We start from the raw sequence: 20,150 nt of genomic DNA, 5'->3' as shown, positions 1-20,150 counted from the left end.
AATGCATCTACCTGTGACTCTGGGAACTGTAATGGCCAGTTAGACTAGGTTTCTGGCTGATCTGAACATGTTACAAATGTTTGGATGGGTGAAAAGGTGAAAAGTGAAATTAGGAATATGCTTGATAACTTACATATTCATAATTGTTGTACATTTCATGAAAATTACCAAAATGTATGGATTTGGCTGTCGTCTTATCTAATTCCTCATGATCAGCTAAAACAGAATATATGTTTCGCATGACAGTTGCTAGTACAATTATGAAGTTGTGATACATAACTATTTTTTGCCAAAAAGTCGTAAGGAGAACAAAGAATGATGAAAAATGGTGCTTCCAACCCCTAAACCAATCCTGACTGGGGGCCAAGAAAGAGAGGGTAACTGTCCAATCCTAGCGGCAGGGATTATTGCAGGGTACTTCCTCTAGATTGTAAAATTAGTGATGTCATTTCTGCTTTATAAGTGGGACTGTACTAGTACTGACACACAACAACCGGGGAAGACCGAAAAAGGACGACAGAGAGAAGGCTGCTGAAACTTACCATCTTTGAGAGTGGAGTGACCAGACCCCCTGCCCAATCTGCCGAGACTGTCCGGAGATGAAGTTGACTTTCCCGAAACTTAAACAAATGCTTGCTATGTAAGTAGCAATAACCCCAGCCCTAAATTGCACAAGCCCTTCATTTTGTAGCAATGCATCCACTATTTCCCCACTGAAAATCCCAATTGCCAGTGTAGTTCAGCCATTTCCGCATAGAAGAATGTCTTGTTTGCCTGTGTATGTGATCACATCCCCATTGAAAAACCCCTAATGCGTATGTGTAATTCCTTAGTATTTTTGCAAGTAAATCAATTAATTCCCTCACTGAATTTCACAGGATTGGTGGTTTGAAACCAACAATATTTTCCCCAGTGTTTTTATTAATTGTTATAGTCTTTAAAGTATTGCCCAAAAGAATCAATCCGCTTTTGAGTTGAAAAATAAAGTGGTTGCTGTGTTTAAATTTTGTCCTGCTAAGCGAATTTTCATTTGCCAGTGTCATTCCTCTTTGCATCTGTCAGTCGGAAACAAAACTGATTTGATTTTTTGAGCTAAACCCCTTTCCCAGAGCCTACCTGTCATTGTAAGCCTCAGTGTAAATGAATTTCCATTTGCCACTGTATTTTCCCTTTGCATTTGCTTTCTCCCAAAAAACGATTTTCCTACTTAATTTCTATTTTTCCTGGTGTGCTAATTAGAATTCTCTAAAACTTTGCCTGACTCCTAATTGTTAGGAGTACGAATTTTCTTCTATCCTGTCCCCTAGCAATTGTGAGAATTAATAAAAACCCCATTCTTCCATTTTTCTCCAAAACTGGATTTTCCCTGTCTTTGCTGGCTTCCCATATTGCTGTGGTGGGCTTCACCCCAAAACTGATTTCCCCCCTAAATTCCTACCCCTTGCCACTGCCTTCCATTCAAATGAATCAAATCCAATTGATGTTTGGGGGTGAGTGTTGCAGGGGGGAGTACTTATCTCTAGGTGCTGTCACTTTGTGCGGAAATGTTATTTTCCTGTTTTGTCATTATCACAAAAGCAAGTGTAATAGTCAATATCGACCTGGTCGCTCTAGATAGGATCTTGCACTTGTGCTGCCACAATTTTGGTGGCTGTTTTATTTTGATTATCCTCATTTGCATTTAATAATAAATTAATAAAATATCTTCTTAATACACCCCGGCCTGATTCCTAGTCCATTGTGACATGGGGTGTTGGTGGAGGCTGAGTGCGAGACGGGTTGGAGGCCTACTCAAAAAGAGTCCATAGTATACTAAAAATAAAAAGCATTTTATTGTGTGACACATTCATTGTAGGGGAAGGAGTTCCCTGGCTGGCGTGTGCCGTGTGATAAACCGTGACAGGAGACAGTGGTGAGATTGTGAAATTGAGAGAAAAAGCCACAGTGCGCGGGAGAGAAAAAGCAATGAACAGAGTGTGAATGGAAGAGAGGGTGGAGAATATGACAGATACACAAAGAAACACTTGGGGGTGCAGGGGGGTAAAAGACAACTGTATTAGAGGGAACCCAATTGAGCCAAGGAATGAAAGAGTGACCAAGAAGAGAGTTTGAGAAACACAGAAGGGGGAGAGAAGGTGACGGAGAGAACAAGCAAACGCAAGAGAGAACAAGAGAAGAAAGAAATAAGAGTCACAGTTTAAAATAAAAGTGGGAATCAGAGACTCAACCTTGAGGCAATACAAGGAAACAGAATCAGCGAAAGAGAACTTGGACGAGACCTTCAACGAGGAACGGTTCACAAGACAGCAACACATGGGTGCCATGTTTACATAATAATTGTTTGGGCTTGGGCCTAAATCAAATGCCCACATTTGAAAATAACACAATGGAAGCTACTGTGGCTGCACATGCCTTATTGTCAGGTAATAATGCACCCCAAAACTGGCTTCTTTCTCGTGCTTTGAGCTGCCCTCTGCAGGGAGCCTGACTGAGTGCTGCAGCTTTGCTGGTATAAATAACATGGTTATCTTGCTCGGCCGCGTATTGGTGGGGCCTGTCTCACTGGCCCGAGTAACCTGGCGCCTATGCATATATAGGGAAAGAAAAACAGAGAGATGGCGACTGGCAGGCAATCATGTCAACTGAAAGAGAACCCCAGAGAGAGAAAGGCATAGGAACCCGGAGTGAAAGCTCATAATAGAAGCGACCAAAGAAACCATGTAAGGACTCGGGGAAAGGACGACCATGAAAGTCATATAGACAGGGGAAGAGCAAGAGCCTAGCTCACAGAAAGAGAGAATGGACAACGAAGCAGTGTGACTATCATTTGCGGTGCAATCGTTTTGTCCAGAGATATTAGCCACGCTTTTGAAGAACGGCAAAGCCCACACTGCAAATAAACTTTTTTAACGCAAATGATTTTTTTGTGTAGGCGTACGCAGAACAGTCTGCAGTGCAAAGGATGTAGCTTCTGTGAACACCACGGTGTACATGCGCGTGTTGACACATACACACATTTCTGTTCCGTCACAGTGGAGTGTGATCAACGGAGAAGCCTGTTAATATGGCTGGTAATTTCGGATACTGTGTCCTTTCTGCTACCGATTTTTTGGTACTTTCCGCCTTATTGCCGAACACTGGCTCATGTGCAGCATGCGCTTTGCACCATGGGGTTCCTGTTTCCGTTAGGTCATCCCTGACTGGTAAGTACCGCACTTCTGTTTTAGTTTTGGCACATGGTTGCACTTTAGCACCATCTTGTGAGACAAAACTATTGATATGGGAGTAACTGAAGAGGGAAGAATAATAATTAATCATTGTTCTTTTATAACGCACTTTATGGTTTCTAAGCAGGGGATCAGGATTCAAACCTGTGTTGTGCTGTGTTGTCTTGCTTGCAAGACAAACGCGTTGTCCCTAAGCTATCCTTCCGCCCCGAGAAGGCACACAAGGAGGCTTACACAGCCTGCAGATGTCCTTTGGCTATGCACAGTGGGGCCATCTAAGTCGGTGCTTGAGGTTTTTAGCCTCCATCAAGAAAATCCGGAGGTTGCTGAGTCCCCAACGAAGATGGCAGCCTAAGGCCCATTCTTTACAAGACCTATGGAGTTCCCAAAGGGAATACTTCTTGAGTTTGCCTTTTCCTGGCTTACTGTGACCCATCAGTCCAGACAAGAAAAAGCAGAGTCATCAGCTGTGTGATGGAGGGCTATTAACACATCAGTGTGACATTTCACCCATTGTCACACAGTTTTACCTCAGGCAGGGGAAGTTCATAAAGTGATCTGTAGCGACTCCGTTTTTTTGTTTTTTTTAGGTAAATCATGTACCCCAACAGCTCTCAAGAAATAGTTTTTAAGCTGGTTCCTGCTTTAATTTCCTTAAAGGTTGTTATTTTTGGCTGGGGGATGTCCATGAGCACTACATGAGGCCTGTTGATTTTGAAGTGTGACATGGAAGCACTGCTTATGGCTCCATCACTTGTGAGTCATGGTACTCGCCTAAGAGAAAATCAAAACAAAGCACTGCAATACTTTGTTGGCAAGGGGGCTGTCCCAGGCCTTGACCGTGCAAGCAGTTTGCCAGCCCATTTTAATGTGAACACCCCATCATTCTGGAGTTATTGGCCGTAGAGTCTTTATCTGCTCCACATTTTGTGAGTAGGGTGAGGGTGGATTAGAAACACAGTTCCATCTGCAAATTTACAAAGTTGCATGCAGACATTTGGAAATTGATTCCCACTGTCCGAATGGGGAGGAAAACAAACAAATACTATTCGCCTGCTTCATTTGTGTGGGGGGGTGGGGTCAGCAATTTGCAAGTTACCGGCAACAAATGAATTGCAAATACAATGAACAGCTTCACAAGATTTTCATAGGGTTTGCTGACTCAAGATTTTGATGCAGATGGAACCAGGTTAAAGCTGGCAACGAAATAAGATGTTTTAGTGGGAAGCAAAGATGCCTCAAACATGTCCATGGCTTACCTAAAATGCAAGATGGTGGCAGGTCTTAATGTAGCCACAGGTCAAACCCATTGCAGCCCACATGGCCCATAGCGCATGGCCCAATTCCAAGATAGTACAGCCCCACCCACACAAACTGTGCAATCAATGTCTGTCAGCACCACCCCAGAGGAGGGAGCAGAGTGTACATGTCATCCAGCTCAGTCTGGCAGTGTTGAGTTTTCAGGAAGTAGATGGAGGAAGGAGTTTGGAGGACATTGGCAAGCAAGGTGTATGGGGAGCAGGTGAAGGTTTGGAGAGGGGAGCTGTATTGGAGGTGGAGTTGGGTTGTCATCTTGAGAAAGAGTCATTGTTTGAGGAGGCTTACAATCTAGAGAGAAAGCTCTTGGTGGAGGTGAGATACTATCTAAAAAAGGTACAATGGATTAGAAGGGGTGTCATCAGAAGGGAACTATTATCAGATAGAGGAGTGTTTGGAGGATGAGGAGGAGAAGGGTTGTCATCAAGAAAGAAAGAGAGAGCGAGGGAGTGTTTGGCTGGAGGCGAGACATCAAGGTAGACCAAGAGGTTAGGAGTGGTGCTTTAGAGACCTGGACCCAATAATAATAAAAGAGGGAAAGAGCTAGAGGAGGACACTGAGCAGGAGCCCAATAGAGACTATCAAGAGGCTGTAGATGCCGAGCCCCAATGCAGGGAGAAAGGAGCGATCAGGAAAATAAGGTGGAAGGAAGTCCTTGTGCGGAGAGAGCCTTGGCATGTAGCGGAGTACTAAAGGATTGAGGCTGGAGGGAAAAGTATAATGAAGATGGGAGAGTGAGTGAGAAAGAAAGAGAGCGAGATACAGGGAGACGGAAATAGAAATCTCATTACCATCTGGTTACGGGTGTTGCGATGACGTTGATGGGGAGTGGTATCTGGAGAGAGCAAAGAACATCAACTGGCAAATGGAAGGAAAGGCAGGTTGGCCAGTGTGGGAGACAGATTCTGACCCTCAGGCTGTAGGGAAGATATCTTCACTCAGCTTAAGAAGGTAAGAGGAGGTCAGGAGACCCCTGTAGTGAAGCCAAATAGGAAGCTCCTAATGGGTCGGGTCCCCCACCGGTTGTGCCTCTCCTCTAGCTTTAATGTCCTTTGTGAGGGCTGGAGAAATTGCAGACTTCATATGGGATTCAAGTACTTTGGCAGTTTTGGGGAGCCTGGGAGGGAGATCTTGTGTCTCTTCTCTGGGCAAATGATCTAGTTTTGCTATTCCATTGGTGTATCTTGGGGCTTGGGGACCTGGTTGAGGAGCAGGTCCCTCATTGGCCCTACTGTCCTTCTCTGACTTGTGGGTGAATTTTCTAAATTCCATGAGTGTGGCATACTGTCCCCCCACAGAGAATCAGTGGAAAAGGCAATGGTTCGGACTTAGCAGCTGGACCGCTGAAATCTTTGTGAATGTGCATTTGCAGACATTGCACCGTCACATGGGCCTTCGACACAGCTTCCTGGCCCGACCAGCTCTGCTTCCACCTGATACTGGGTGGATCCTACAGAGGAATCTGTGACAGGGCCGAGCCAAGCCCCATTGTGGTTTTAGGGAATTTTGCTTATGCAATGAACCACAGCACCAGCATGATTTTCCTCCCATTGTCTTTGTGCAACCTGCCCCAATCATGTCCTTTTCTAGTTTCACAGAAAAAATAACAAGGCCCCGTTAACTAAGCCCCTCCTGGAATAGACAGTAGGGATGGAAACTACGGTGAGGCCACATCAAGGAATTAAAAATATTTGGCAAAACATTGGTGCAGGTCATGGGGAATCATTATGTGATGAGGAAAGGCAGACTGGGAGGTAATTGGCCTTGCTCGTTCTGAGCATACTACCTTCACTCCTTTGGTCCATTTTGTTGGAATATTTGACTGACTGGTATTCATGAATTTCCATCCAGTCTTAAGTTTAAGAGCTGAGAACATCTCCAGATCTAAGCAATACTGGCAATTTAAATGAAATCGGAGGCCACACAGAGCTATCTTTTATACACAATAACTTATCCAATGAGGGAAAAAAAATGTGTTGGATAAAAGGCAGTGTCTATGTGCATACGCATCTGGGTTTCTATATGTACATAAACATCTGGGATTCCAGATGATGTGTTAATTACACATCAACTGCAAGGATTAGGGTCTTCAATGAGGCCAGCACAGCAAGGTACTTGATCATAACTCAGAAATGTTTATTTAAGGATTGCAGACTCAATGTTGGTAGTCTCTTGTGCCTGTGGGCTTCAACTTCAAAGGCCACAGGAGTTCTTGATGATGAAGTGGTAGCCAATTCAGGCAAGGTGTCATAAGTGCTTGGGTGCCAGGAAGTTATTTCCATTAAGGCAGAGTGTTGACTCTGGCAAAAAAAGTTCAGGCATTCCCTGTATTGTTAAAAACAATGTCAATGCCCTTGGTACAGTTTGATTGCCACAGAAGGGGCACAGGATTTTTAAGGATATGTAAGCACAAAGTGCAAATACTGGCAAGGTGGTGCCAGATGTGAACCGAGATTGTGCTGCAGGGAAGTTCAGGTCACCGATACTGGTCTCCTGACTTTCTATTACCATGAGTCTGGCTTTGGGACTGCAGATCTCAGACTCAGTTGTTTACAGGGAGTTTTGAAGGATGTGCTCTTGCCTACAAGTTTCAAAGCTTTTGTCAAGGCATTTCTGCCTACACAAGGCAGACCATCCACCTTATGGCGATTTTGCGATTTGCAAAAAAATCGCAAAATTTGCCATTTCCCGCAATTGCCGCTATAAATCATTAAATGAGCGCAAAAAAGACACGTTAGCTTAGTGTGTCTTTTTACGCGCTCATTTAATGATTTAGAGCGAACACAGCTGGCTGCTGATTGCAGCAGCTTGAGGGTTAACACCTCGGCTCTGCGTTGCAGGCCCAGGATTGGGGGAGGGTCACGCAGGCCTGGGAGATGCACAGCATTTGGCTGTGACCCCAGGCACCTCCAAGGCTCATTGAGTGCCCGAGCTGACAGTTGGTGAAGCTAGCCAGGTAAGCACTGGCCTGTCCACTCATCTGCCCCCAACTCAGAGCACCCAAAGAGGCCACTGGACTCTTTTCATTCCCGGCGCTCGACAGGAAAGTAAATGACTTTCCTGTCGAGCGCCAGAAAAGAAAGCATAAACTTAATGCTTCCTGACGCTCGTCTACAATTGGTATCATGCAGCCCAGCCTCAAGGCTGGGCTGCATGATACCAACTGAAGACTCTCGTAGCTGTATTAATTTCAAAGTGCTTTACAATTGGTATCATGGGCTGCATGATACCAATTGTAAAGCAATTTGAAAACGAATACAGCTACGAGCGTTGCCAATTGAAGACTCTCGTAGCTGTATTCGTTTCAAATTGCTTTACAATAATTGTAAAGCAATTTGAAACGAATACAGCTACGAGCGTTTGTATCATGCAGCCCAGCCTTGAATCAAGGCTGGGCTGTATGACACCAATTACGCACAAAATTGGGTGTTAAAATTTATGAAAGGCAAATGCCATTCGTCCTGTGCAATTTTGGTGGTTATGCAAAGCCAATTTAATGATATATGCATATTTCACCTTGATATGCTAATTTCTGATGACATCACATGCCATTGCATTTGTTAATGAGTTCCCTCCCCCACTTTAATTTGTAGGACCTGACCCCTGGTAGTGTTGTGATGTTTCATTTCTGTTTGTGGGTGTGTTTAGTCACCATGTGTGGGTGGCATAACCAAGGAATTATGACCACCCAAGAGAGTTCATTGTTTGGCTAGGTATTATGGGCTTGCAGTTACTGCCACTGCATTGCCCCTGTGTCTTGGCCTCATGGATTCCTTCCATGGAGAAGTGTAGAGTTGTTCCCCCTCTCTCCTGGGGTCATAGGACAAGCGAAAAGCAAACCTATGGGCTTCAACCAGGGTTACACTTTTGAATTCAAGCCTATCTGTTTATTTGCTTTCCACTTGTCTGCTGGAAGTAGTGGCACAGCACCATTTCCTTGGAGCTCATCAGGCTGTATCCCCCTTCCCCCACCACAATCCAAAATGTTAGGCTGTGGTGACTCGACCTGGCTGTCCTACAGAGCGCAGCCAGACAGAACACATTTTGTTCCTCACTAACAAAAGCCTTGCAATTACTTGGTTTTAGGCTAAAAAAGATGTTAAATGATATATTTTTCAACGTTAGAAAATGCCGCAAAAAACGCAGTTGGGTGCCGCAATTTTTTTCTTTTTTGTGCCGCAATATTTTCCATTTCATGCCGCAATTTTCTGGAGGGTCTGACAAGGGTGTGGGAACGGATCTTGGTCTCACCGTAGTGGATTGTAACTCTAGATATTACAAGGACCAGACAGATCTTCGACATCAGGAGGGACTTATAGAGTTGAAGGTTGAGGCCGTGTTTATCCTCACGTCAGGTTCCAAGGCCAGCATCATCTTCTAGATCCAAATGTTCTACAAACCAATTTAACAGTACCAAAATATTTATAAGGAATTGGGGATGGGGAAACATAAGCCCAAATCACATGGATGCATCCATTCAAATATTTTGGTAGCCACTCAATCAGTGTGGTCTGCTACAATTAAACTTTGTGTGCCTCTTCCCAGAACAATTCTTATATGTGGATCCAGTTCCAAATCGAGGCACCCATTCAGAATAGATGTCATCTGTATTTAGCTATTGTGGCCGTAATTTCAGCTGGGTGGGCTTCACTAATATTTGCCCACATTTATTTCACAAACTCTCTTGACATGTGAACAAAGCCTGGTAATAGGGAACTTCACTGGATTTTACACACTGGTTATCAAAGGTGCACCCATGTGGCACAGCACAATGTACTCCCTGAAATTGGGAGAAGGCTGTGAGATGAGTCTGGACAATTCGTCCTTTCGCCCCAGAGGGGAGCAAACTCCTTTTTAGGCTAGGGAGACAAGCGCAGTGCGAAAGACCCTCCCTAGGTGTCTGGGCAAGTGAGACCTCAATTGGAGAGATTCATTTTTGCGGACAAGAACTCCCATTCCACGAAGGAACTCCCGGTCCAAATAATCCTTTCTATATAAATATATAAGGATGGAAAGGACTTTGGAATCTTCTGTTATAATTCGAAACAACAAAGACCCATCGTGTACGCTATTGGCAAAAGGCATGATCAAAGAAGACAGACTCAATCTTGTTTGTTGTAATGATGTAAATAAGAGCAGCATGGGCTGTGAGTGGAGGGGAAACTCCTATGGAGGGAGGAGAGTTTTTGCAACGCAGATGCGAGCCTTCGCAAAGATGCTGTCCTGGAGGGGCAGGGCAATGCAGAGCCACAGAACCAGAAGTGGCATGCAGGGAGCGAGACCCGCTAGCTGACCTTTGTCTTGTCCACATTGATTTCAAGCCAATCACGAACTGGCCCTAACACTTTAGAAAAACACCTAATAAAAAAGTGAAAAGGAGAGGCTGGTACAATAGCCTCGATGACGGCTTCAGCCCAACTTGGAGTAGATTTGCTCACAGTCTCAAATTTCCTTTAATAAGCAGTATAGTTTCCACGATATGTAGTGATTATAACGAAAAAATAATAACTTGTGGGTGAAGGAAGCAGCCCTATACAATTCAAGAAAAAGAATGGAAAACTCTTGTGCTTTGCTGTCCACTGGTCCTCAGAATGTACTTACAAAGCTAGATTTTGGCTTTGAAATGTATTTAGATCCTATAACTCCCTCTTACGCTCGTGCTCTCTATATAGAATTCTGTATGCATTGTCTGAAGGTGGGTAAGTATACATCTTCATGGAAAGGAGCTGTAAGCAGCAAATCTCAGTTGTGTGAGGGAGAAGAGGAAACAGTTATTTTATGTTCTTGTGTGAGCCTCTGAGGTCGATACGGGTTAAATACATTAAGCCCCTTTTTAATTTAAATTATAGCCATACTACTACGCAGGCAATGCTTATTTGTAAAGCTACTATTAATTTGGATGTGGTGTTTTATGTAGCAAGTTACATTCACTGTGCCTGGTTAAGAAGAATCGCCATGATGAAAGCTCAGAAAATAACTTGGGGAAATGCATGCACTTTGACAACTTATTTTTATTCTAATTTATGTGAGATGTCGGTTTTAATGATATACGCTTGGTAGGGATTTTTATGATGGAATCGTTTCAATTATGTGTAATTTGTTTGTTTGTACATACTAAAGATGTTAATGTCGAATAAAGGTCAATTGAATTGAAATTGAAAATTGATTAGATTCGGACTGAAGACTTGTTTTCTTTGGGCTTGATGTGCACCCTTAGTTTTGGTTTTGCTAGGCAGGGAACTTCCCTCATAGTGATAGGGCTAGCTTTCCTTTTATTTTTAATATATCTCTTAACGATGACCCAACGTAGTCCCAGTCCTTCTTCAGGTTCACCACAGCTGCCACCAAAAAGTGAAAGTCATCTGTGCGAGGAGGCTGGCACTGGGAAACAGGGTTGCATGCAGTACCCTAACTATGAGGACATTATTGTCCATCATGGAGCTCTTTACTATTTGTGCCCCATATAATGCTAGCATTAGTACTTTTCCGGTAACAATCAGTAAACCAGGGGCTCACAGCGGGCAGTGTCTATTGTAAGGGTGTGGAAGGAGGAGAACGACGCACAGGTGGTATGCTTTTGGACAAATACTTTTATTAATCAAAGAAAAGGGGGAGAAAACCTACCAATCCCTAACTCTAAGAGGGGTTTCCCTGCCTCAACGAAATACTAAGGAATTGTCAGAATGTCTGTATCTAAAATGTCCACTGTGCTGTGTCACAACCCTACTTCTATCCCTTACGCCTATAATTGAAGTAAACCGGGCTTGCTCCTTCTGGGTCAAGAAGAATGGCTCCCTTCTTCTGGACGGGTATAGTTCATAAAGTAAGGGGAATGTCTCCCTTCCCCTGGACTTTCTCAGGCTGGTATTTACAGTTCCACAAAGTAGGGAGACATCTCCCTACCTGTGGCATTTTCCAGGGTGGTTTTCATAGTTTCGCAAAGGGGATTATCTCCCCCTTCCCTTCACAGGCTTGTCTTGGCAGTTCAACAAAGGTGGGGGAATATCTCCCTTCCCCTGGCCTTTATCCGGCCACTCTTGAATGTTCAAAAATGCTGGGGGAAAGTCTCCCTTCCCCTGGCCCTTCTCAGGCTGCTCTTGGCAGTTTAACAAAGGTGGGGGGGTGCCTCTCACCCCCTGGGCTTTCTCAGGCCTCTCTTGGCAGAGCCCTTTCAGTGGCTCGGTAGTCAGTCCTGGTGTACAGCCCTGCCAGGCACTGCCTAGGGTCCCAGACCCCTTGAATATGGTTTCTTCTCTTGCTTGGTTCACAGACCTCTTCAATATGGTTTCTTCTTGTGCTTGGGTCCCAGACCCCTTCAATATAGTTTCTCGTGTTCAGGTCCCAGACCCCTTCAATAGGCTTTCTTGGATTCGGGTCCCAGACCCGTTCAATATGTTTCCTCGTATTCATGTCTCAGACCCTTTCAATATGATTTCTCGCATTAGTGTCCAGACCCCTTTAATGTGCTTTCTTGTGTTTGGGTCCTGGACCCTTTCAATTTGCCTTCTCGTGTTTGGGTTCCAGACCCTTTCACAACCCCAGGCAGCCCCGTACTGTGTTGTCTGGCTCCAGGTCCATGGCGCCGGTCTCGGGCTTCTCCGAGACTCCCGACGGCTTCTCTTCGCCTCCTTCTCTGCTTGCGTTTTCTCCGACGGCTCTGCCACACTTCCTGTGAGTCTTGCTGCGCATCTCTGGTCATCAGCGTCACGCAGCATTCTCCCACATGTTGACTTCCTTCTCCTGCTTGTCTCTGTCTGCTGGTCCTCAGCAGAGCAGGTAAGAGTGCCAGGTTCTCACCATCCATGTCTTATTCAGCAGTATCTCTCCCAGTTCCACCAACTGCAGTGCTGGCACCTCATCTGCAGAGCCTAAAGGGAGGGACTGACAAGTCTGTTAATCCTTCTTCCATCTTTAAGCGTCTTGAGGTATGATGACTACAGTGTTCAACCCAGTTCTCAGAGCAGTTCTGGGTCCCCTGTCTCTTCTTCATCACAGTACTATAGATATTAGAGGTTTGACATAATTACACAGGGAAGTTGGTAGGAGTAGAGGAAGTTAAGGGAGGAGGTGTAAAAGCGGTGGGTGAGTGGTGGAAATACAGCGTTGTCCCATGATGTCCTCCCTGTATCCCAGAGGGGGAATCCCTCCCCATTAGATCCTCCCGCTGAGAACCATCCCCAGGGGACTATTGGGAAGCAGGCTCACTTCCCTCGGCTCATGGAAAGGGTCTCCCCCTCTGGGAGAAGGGACGACACCACAGGATTCATCACACTATATATTCTGCCATTCACAATTGTGCTAAAAGAACCCACTGTATATTAAAAACCTCATTTTCTTTGTTACTTGAGAAAGGAACTATAAACTTTAGGTCACTTGCTACCAAACTATCTATCCTATTTTAAACAAAAGGGTATGTAAAGTCCCAGTGTGTGAGTGAGGTCGCTATGGGCCACCACCTCCAAAAGGGGGGACCTTGCCCAGTGATATGGTCTTTAGGCTGGGAGGGGGAAATTCTGGATGTGAGGGTGCTCATGATTTGTTGCAGTAAGGAACATTTGGTGGTGTCAACAATAGAATAGGTGCTAGTACTTAAGGGCCCACAACTGTCCCTACATTTTCTTTGATCCGTGGTGTGGGGCAGAATAGTGAAGATCCTCCACTCTTTCAACAAGCTACGCCTAAGTCATGTGTTTCTAAATGGTGTTACCAGAAAAAGGGTAAGTGGGACAGTTGAGGCAACAAGTAGCACCAACCTCTCCAGAGTTAATTCAGCTCAGTTTTAGCTGGATGGATCCAGTGTACAAGCCTGATCAGGGAGATTAAGTAAGCACCATCTCATCAAGTCGGTTGAGCAACATTTTGGCCATCTATTATAGTTGAACCTGTAGAGCAAACCCAAACTGAGATTTTAAGTAACACTCCAAAAATCCTAGGCAGGGAGGAGGATGGGGCATGACTCATAACCCTTTGAGGAGGCCACCATTTTGGTGGCAGGCTAAAGTGGATACTCTGAACTTTGACCTTCACCCCCAAAAATGGTGATCCTTTAAATATAATAGCTAATTATGGCCTTTTATTAAACAAAGGCCGAGTTGTAGAGTCTGATTTGTCTAGGAGTACAATTACTTCACTTTCCACATTTTCTTTTTTTAAAAGAATTTTCTAAACCAAATAAAGGTGGATTCTTTAAGAACGTGTTCTTTGCCAAACAAACCACAAATGTCCTATGCCTAAAAGTGTTGTAAGCTGAGAATCCTGGGTGGGCTCAGTTTGCCACTCTTCAAGCAAATTTTCCTTTTTGTTCAGACCTTTTGTTTGTTCTCACAAAATGTCACTTTGTGCCCTCAGAAAATGAAAATTCATATAAAAATAAACTTAAAGGTGGGAAAATAATGTAATGATAATGTAATGATAAGGTCCAAACCATTCATAAGAACATATATGCCTGTTCTGAATAAGGATTGGTCAAAGGCGCCTACTTCTATGTCATCTACTTTCTCATTGTCACCGGTAGACTCAGAGGATATTGAGGCCGTGATTCTTAATGTGAAACCTACTAATCATGATTATGACCCAAGCCCAGGTTATCTAGCAGTGCGCATCTCTTAAACCTTTTCTGACGAAGTTTGTGAATCCTAACCCAGGGGCTGGTGCCACAAGAATTAAAGAAATTAATCGTTATGCCCTTGTTAAAAAATAAAATCCACCCTGGATCATCAAGGATGATCATCAGGTGTTAGGCCTGCCTTGGACAGCAAAAAGTATTGGAAAAGATAGTCACCACACAGCTGCAGACTTACCTAGAGGAAAATGTCATCTTAGATATCTTCCAGACTAGTATCAGACGCAGTCACAGGACTGAGACCGCCCTGGTGGCTGCGTGGGATGACATTTTATGGGCCACTGACGAAGGTGATCTGAGCATGCTGCTCATGCTTGATCTGTCAATGGCCTTTGACATGGTAGACTTTGGTCAGCTGCTGAAGAGACTTTCAACGGTTGCTCAGGTCTCAGAGGACACTCTGAAATGGTTCTCTTCTTTTTAGGGACATGGGATCCAAGTAGTCAAACTTGGAGCCCTTTGATCTAATGACCTGCCAGTCCTCTGTGGAGTTCCACAGCAGTCGTCACTGTCCCCTATATTATTCAACATTTATCTTCGACCTCTGGTGTATATTTTTCCAAGATTTAATCTGGAGTACCATTCGTATGCGGATGATACACAAATGTTTGTCAGATTAAAATCCGTCCTGCAGGCAACAGTGTTTTAGCTTGTCCAATGCCATAAAAAACTGGATGACTGAAAGCAAGATTCAGCTTAATCCCAACAAAACAGAGGTGGTAGTGTTTGGCCCAAAAAATCTTCATAAGGATTACCATGCCACTTACCCCTGTCCTGCTATCTTTGATGCAAATACCTCTTTTTCCTGTAAAGTAAAACATCTTGGTGTCCTTTGGCAAGCATCGTTGGATTATAATGCACAGGTCTCGGTGACAGTGAAAGACGTATTAGATCAACTTAGGCTATTGCAATCTATTCTACCGTGTATCCCAGAAATGGATCGGATGGTGGTTGTGGGGCCCATGGTGAAATCCAGGCTCGACTACTGCGGCACCCTTCTTGTGGGTGCCCCAGAAAGCCTATTACATCGTCTGCAGGTAGTCCAGAACGCTGCCATCAGACTGATATATAACCTCCCAAAACGTGCTCCCATCTCCACATATCTGAAGAAATTGCACTCGCTGCCAATCAGAAAAAGGATTGAGTTTCACTACTTTGCTTGATTTCCAAATGTATTCAAGGAACAGCACCCAGATATTTGATATCCAAAATTCTGCTTCATTAGCCCTCCCGAGTGTTGCGTTCATTCAGCCAAAATGTGTCTTTCTTATCACGCTAGCGGGGGGATCGTTGTTTCTCTATCAAAGGTCTTTGCCTCTGGAATTCACTCCCAGCTGAGTTGCAGAATGCCCCTTCTATTGCTGCTGTTCGCTCAAAGCTGCAAATGAACTTGATCGTTTGATTTAGGAATTCACTGATAATACTTAAACTGAGCAAGCATCATAAAATCTGGACCTAGATGCAGGATTCCTGCTTGGTTCTGGAAGGATTTGCGCATAAAAAATGTTTAAAAAAACAAAGAAAAAACATATGAAATGTAATTCTTTTCCTGAAATGATGTGTTTTTTTCTCCCACATTTAGAGGCCTCTAAAAAATTAAATTTAAAGGGAAAAACACATTTTTAGTGGGAAAAGTCCAAAATGGAAAATTTCGCTGCTCAGGAAAAATTGGTAAAGGAGACGATTCATGCCCACAATTCACCCATTTTGCTGTAGAGTGAATTTTGGCAATTTCTCCTATCCCTACTGAGGTCATACATATAAGCCTATGTTGTTTACAGTCCAAACACAAACCAGCAGCTGGAAAGAGGAAATGGTGTTCTTTCAGAAACAAAGTTGCATGCAGCCTGAAATGTGCGCATGAAAAACTGTGTAATTGCTGAAAGCATCTTCCCTTAAATGCCCCCTTACAATAGGAAGAATTGTTATATCAATGTCTATTTGCATCTATTTTCACCACTTAACTTATCAGTGCCAAAAAATTCTAGTAAGAGTAATTACGTTATTAATCAGAAAGAAACTCTATGTATAGACTGTGCCTAGAAGCAGTTGTGGTTTATCATAACAGTTTTAACGCAAATAAGTGTGACAAAAATCACTGTTCACTGAGCGATTGAGAAAGTAGTCACCATTTGGGAATAGTATTATTAGCCACCCGTTACTCGTACTAGTACTACCTGTCTTCAGCCCAATCCAAGAAGGCCCTTTGTCACACCAAACCAAGTGACACATTCACACCCATCTTGGTATGAAGGGGGAATTCTAAAATCGGGCTGTGCCATCAACAGAGTCTCGCCGCAGGGGGTGGTTAAAGCAAGGGATTGGTAGATAGATGGATAAGATGTATGTGCTATGGGAATGGGTGACAATGTATAGGAAGTGTCCAAAGTACTACGCTCGAGTGACAGGCATGTAAGCACATCATGTAATCGCTTGTTCTACATTCAAACCATGGAGGAACTAGTCTAGTTGTTTAGGGTCCGTGAAGCGGAACGATTTCTCTTTATATGTGATTTTTAAACCTTAGAGGACCCACAAAAACCACATTGGGTGTGCCTATGTCTCAGCATCACTCAATATGAGAGGAAATGTTCTTAGCTTGTATAGTGTCATTAGTGAAGTCTTCAGAGATTTGCATTTTATAGCCTTTCCAAGAGATTGATTTCTTCAGCTTAGTGCCCCTTAACATTTCTTTAGAACATTGGTTGGCAGCAGAATGTCTTGAAGGTAATAGCTCTAAGGTTTTTGCATTTTTATGAAGATAGGCAGACACCGTATGGGGATGTTTCTCTTCTAAACTTTAGGTTTGGGATTTTAGAAATACATTCTCCTACAAATGATTTCTGATTTGCAGCAGATTCCCTTGTTATTGAACTTTCCTGGGAATCTAAAGTTGAAGAGGGTATCCCTACAGTTTCCATTCTCAATGTTCATTATTGTTATTCTCGACTACAATGCCTTCACTTTTAAATTGGTAAGTATGTATTGATAAGGTCTTCTAAAGAACTGATCCTTGCCTTAACTTTCAAAAAGGGATTCTTCAAATTTAGAAATTGATGTTCTGTTATACTTGGACTTTTCCCTCTGCTGACCTACCTCGCTGGAGAGCATAGCCTTCCCTTGGCCATCACAACCTACCTGGAAAGAGGTATACAGTCTACTTTGATTATGGATCAAACAAAATAATGGTAATCTCCTCCCTATACCACCAACACACTAGTAATGGCCTCTTTGAAAATTCTGCTGGACAATAAGGGAAGGTCTTGTCCCTTCTTTTGATTAACTGTTCTTCCAGTCAAATCATTTAAAACTATCCATTATTCTGAAAAATCACTCTCATTCAGGCTGAAACTTTTATTTCTCTACATGTTGTGAGTTACGTCTCATCAATTTCGACTTAACACTTAACAAGATGCCCAGGATTGAAAAAACTATGGCACCACCTGTTCCTACGAGATCCAGAAAAAACATCACACCAGACAATATCCTACCCCTGCTCCTCCCAACCATCAACACCTTGCCAGCCGACTCTGACCCAGACACCATGGTTAAAATATACAACGACACCATGGCCATTGCCATGGACACTGTTGCCCCATTGAAAAGCTGCAAAAGTAAACAACAATCCCACCTTAATACTAGGTTCACCCCCCACCTAAAAGAAATGAGACTGAAGCTTGAAACTGTATGGCAACACTCCCCTACAGCTGAAAATAAACTTAAACTCAAATTGTGCGCAACAAATTACAAGAAAGCTATCATCCAGTCCAAAAAAGAAGTCTATAATGACCGAATCTCCAAAGCATGTTCCAATACAAAGGAACTATTGCAATCTTGTGAGAACTCAAATCTCCCATACCACCACCCGACAACGTACCTAAAGACAAGCAATGGTGTACCAATATCCAAAATGCCCTCGGAAATAAAGTAAAAACATTACAAACAAAAATTGCTATAAAAAAAGCCTTGCTCCCTCTTAGTGAAACTCCCAGCACGCCCTCATTCAAACATAGCCTAACATCCTTCAAATTCTCTAAAGTTTCCACTTATGAAACTGAAAAAATCATTGCCTCACTAAAACCATCCAATTGAAAAGGCGATCACTGCCCGGCCCAGATAATCAAGAATGCTGCCAGAGACCTAGCCCCCTTCGTCACCAAACTCATCAATGCATCCTTCTCATCTAGCAAAGTCCTAAGTAGCTTAAAATAGTCCTGGGTTCTCCCCCTGCTTAAAAAACAAACCTTAGACCCCTCCATCCCCACCAACTATAGGCCCATCACCACTGTCCCTTTCCTCCTGAAGATAATTGACAGAGTGGCCTATCTCCAAATCCAAAAATACCTGGAGACTAACCAACTCCTCGGAACTCGTCAATCGGGCTTCAGACCACAGCAGGGCACTGAGACCGCTCTTATAGATCTGAAAGCCCAAATTGACGAGCTCAACGATAAAGGAAACACAGCTATGTTACTCCTCCTTGATCTGTCGGCGGCTTTTGACCTAGTGGACCACGCAGTACTCTGCAAACACCTAGCGTCAGCCGCCCACTTTTCAAGTGAAGCTATAGCTTGGGTCCAATCCTTTCTCGACAACAGGAGCATATGAGTCTTCTCCACCTTAAACTCTGCAGACCCTATCCAGACAACCTGTGGAGTCAAACAGGGATTTTGTGTTTCGCCAACGATGTACAATATCTTTACTAAACCTCTATTTGACAAATTGGACAGACTGGGTGTCACCTACACAAATTATATAGACGACACCCAGATCCTCATCCCCTTTTCGGGCAATTTCACTACGGATACAGCTTTAGTAAACAAAATCTACACCCTCATTCAGGCATGGATGGCAACCCATGGCCTCTGCCTGAATGACGAAAAAACAGAGATACTTATTCTAGGCTCACCCAACAACCTAAAAAAACTCGACCCCCAACTACAGCTCCTTCAACATCGACAGCAACATAATCCCCGTTGCCAAAGAGGTGAAAACCCTTGGTTTCTACTTGGATTCCACTTTGTCTCTAAGGAAACAAGTGAACTCCCCGGCCTCATCCACCGCCTATACCGGTAAACTTATTAAAGCATGCAGACCCTTCCTCTCACCAGCTAGGTTCACTATCCTAGCCAATGCACTAAGCCTCTCAAAACTGGATTACTGCAATGCACTCTATGCAGGCGCAAATAAATACATCATCAATAAACTTCAAACCCTACAAAATAACGCGCTCAGAACGGCCCTGAACCTCCCAGCCAGAGAGCACATTTCGAATGTGGGGAGAAACCACAACTGGCTAAAAATCAGCGATAGGATCACCTTCAAAATTGTCACACTAACATTCAAATGTCTGAACAATGCAGCCACCCCATACCTTAGGGACAGAATAATAAGAAAAACTATTGCACTACCAACCAGAACAGCCAACTCTTGCTGCCTCCAAATCCCTAGATTCCGACTAAATAAAACAGGAGGCAATAGCTTCCCTGTGCAAGCAGCTCAGTACTGGAATGCCCTACCAGTTGAACTAAGAAGGGACCAGCCTTACAACAGCTTCAGGCACCATACCCGCACCTGGCTTCGACGCAATGACCTTTGAAACTGATGGCCCTGTGCACTGTGATCTAATGACACACGTACCCCTCCACTCCCACATGTAAAATGTACATAATGTATTTACTGTATATAAGATGCTACCTCTCTACCCTTACATGCAAAGAATGTATATAATATAATTACTGTATACAATATATGTTATCTGTATAGCTGCAACCTGTAACCAAGTTCTAAGCATTCTTGTTATTCTGTGCGCCCAGCTACCCAAGGGTTTTCTGGCACCCTATAAATAAACAAAGAAACAGTTTTGTCTCCCTGACTTTTCCAACCCTCCATCTTTGCTGCTCTCCTTGGCCACTTTCCTTTTCAAAATAGAAAATGATATCCCAAAATAGACATATCCCTATACCCGGCACACCTGTATATTG

The 20,150-nt window shown here is 43.7% G+C and overlaps 1 protein-coding gene across 3 annotated transcripts in view; it reads right to left on the bottom strand.

Moving 5' to 3' along the window:
* The window catches only part of CDH24 (cadherin 24), a 1,353,690-nt gene that overhangs the window by 1,023,148 nt on the left and 310,392 nt on the right, over nucleotides 1-20,150 (bottom strand). The gene's annotated exons all lie outside the window — the stretch shown is intronic.

This window comes from Ambystoma mexicanum, chromosome 13 (genome assembly GCF_040938575.1).
Source record: "Ambystoma mexicanum isolate Mex_15411 chromosome 13, UKY_AmexF1_1, whole genome shotgun sequence".
Lineage (NCBI taxonomy): Eukaryota > Metazoa > Chordata > Amphibia > Caudata > Ambystomatidae > Ambystoma > Ambystoma mexicanum.
This window is presented reverse-complemented; position numbering and strand designations above follow the sequence as displayed.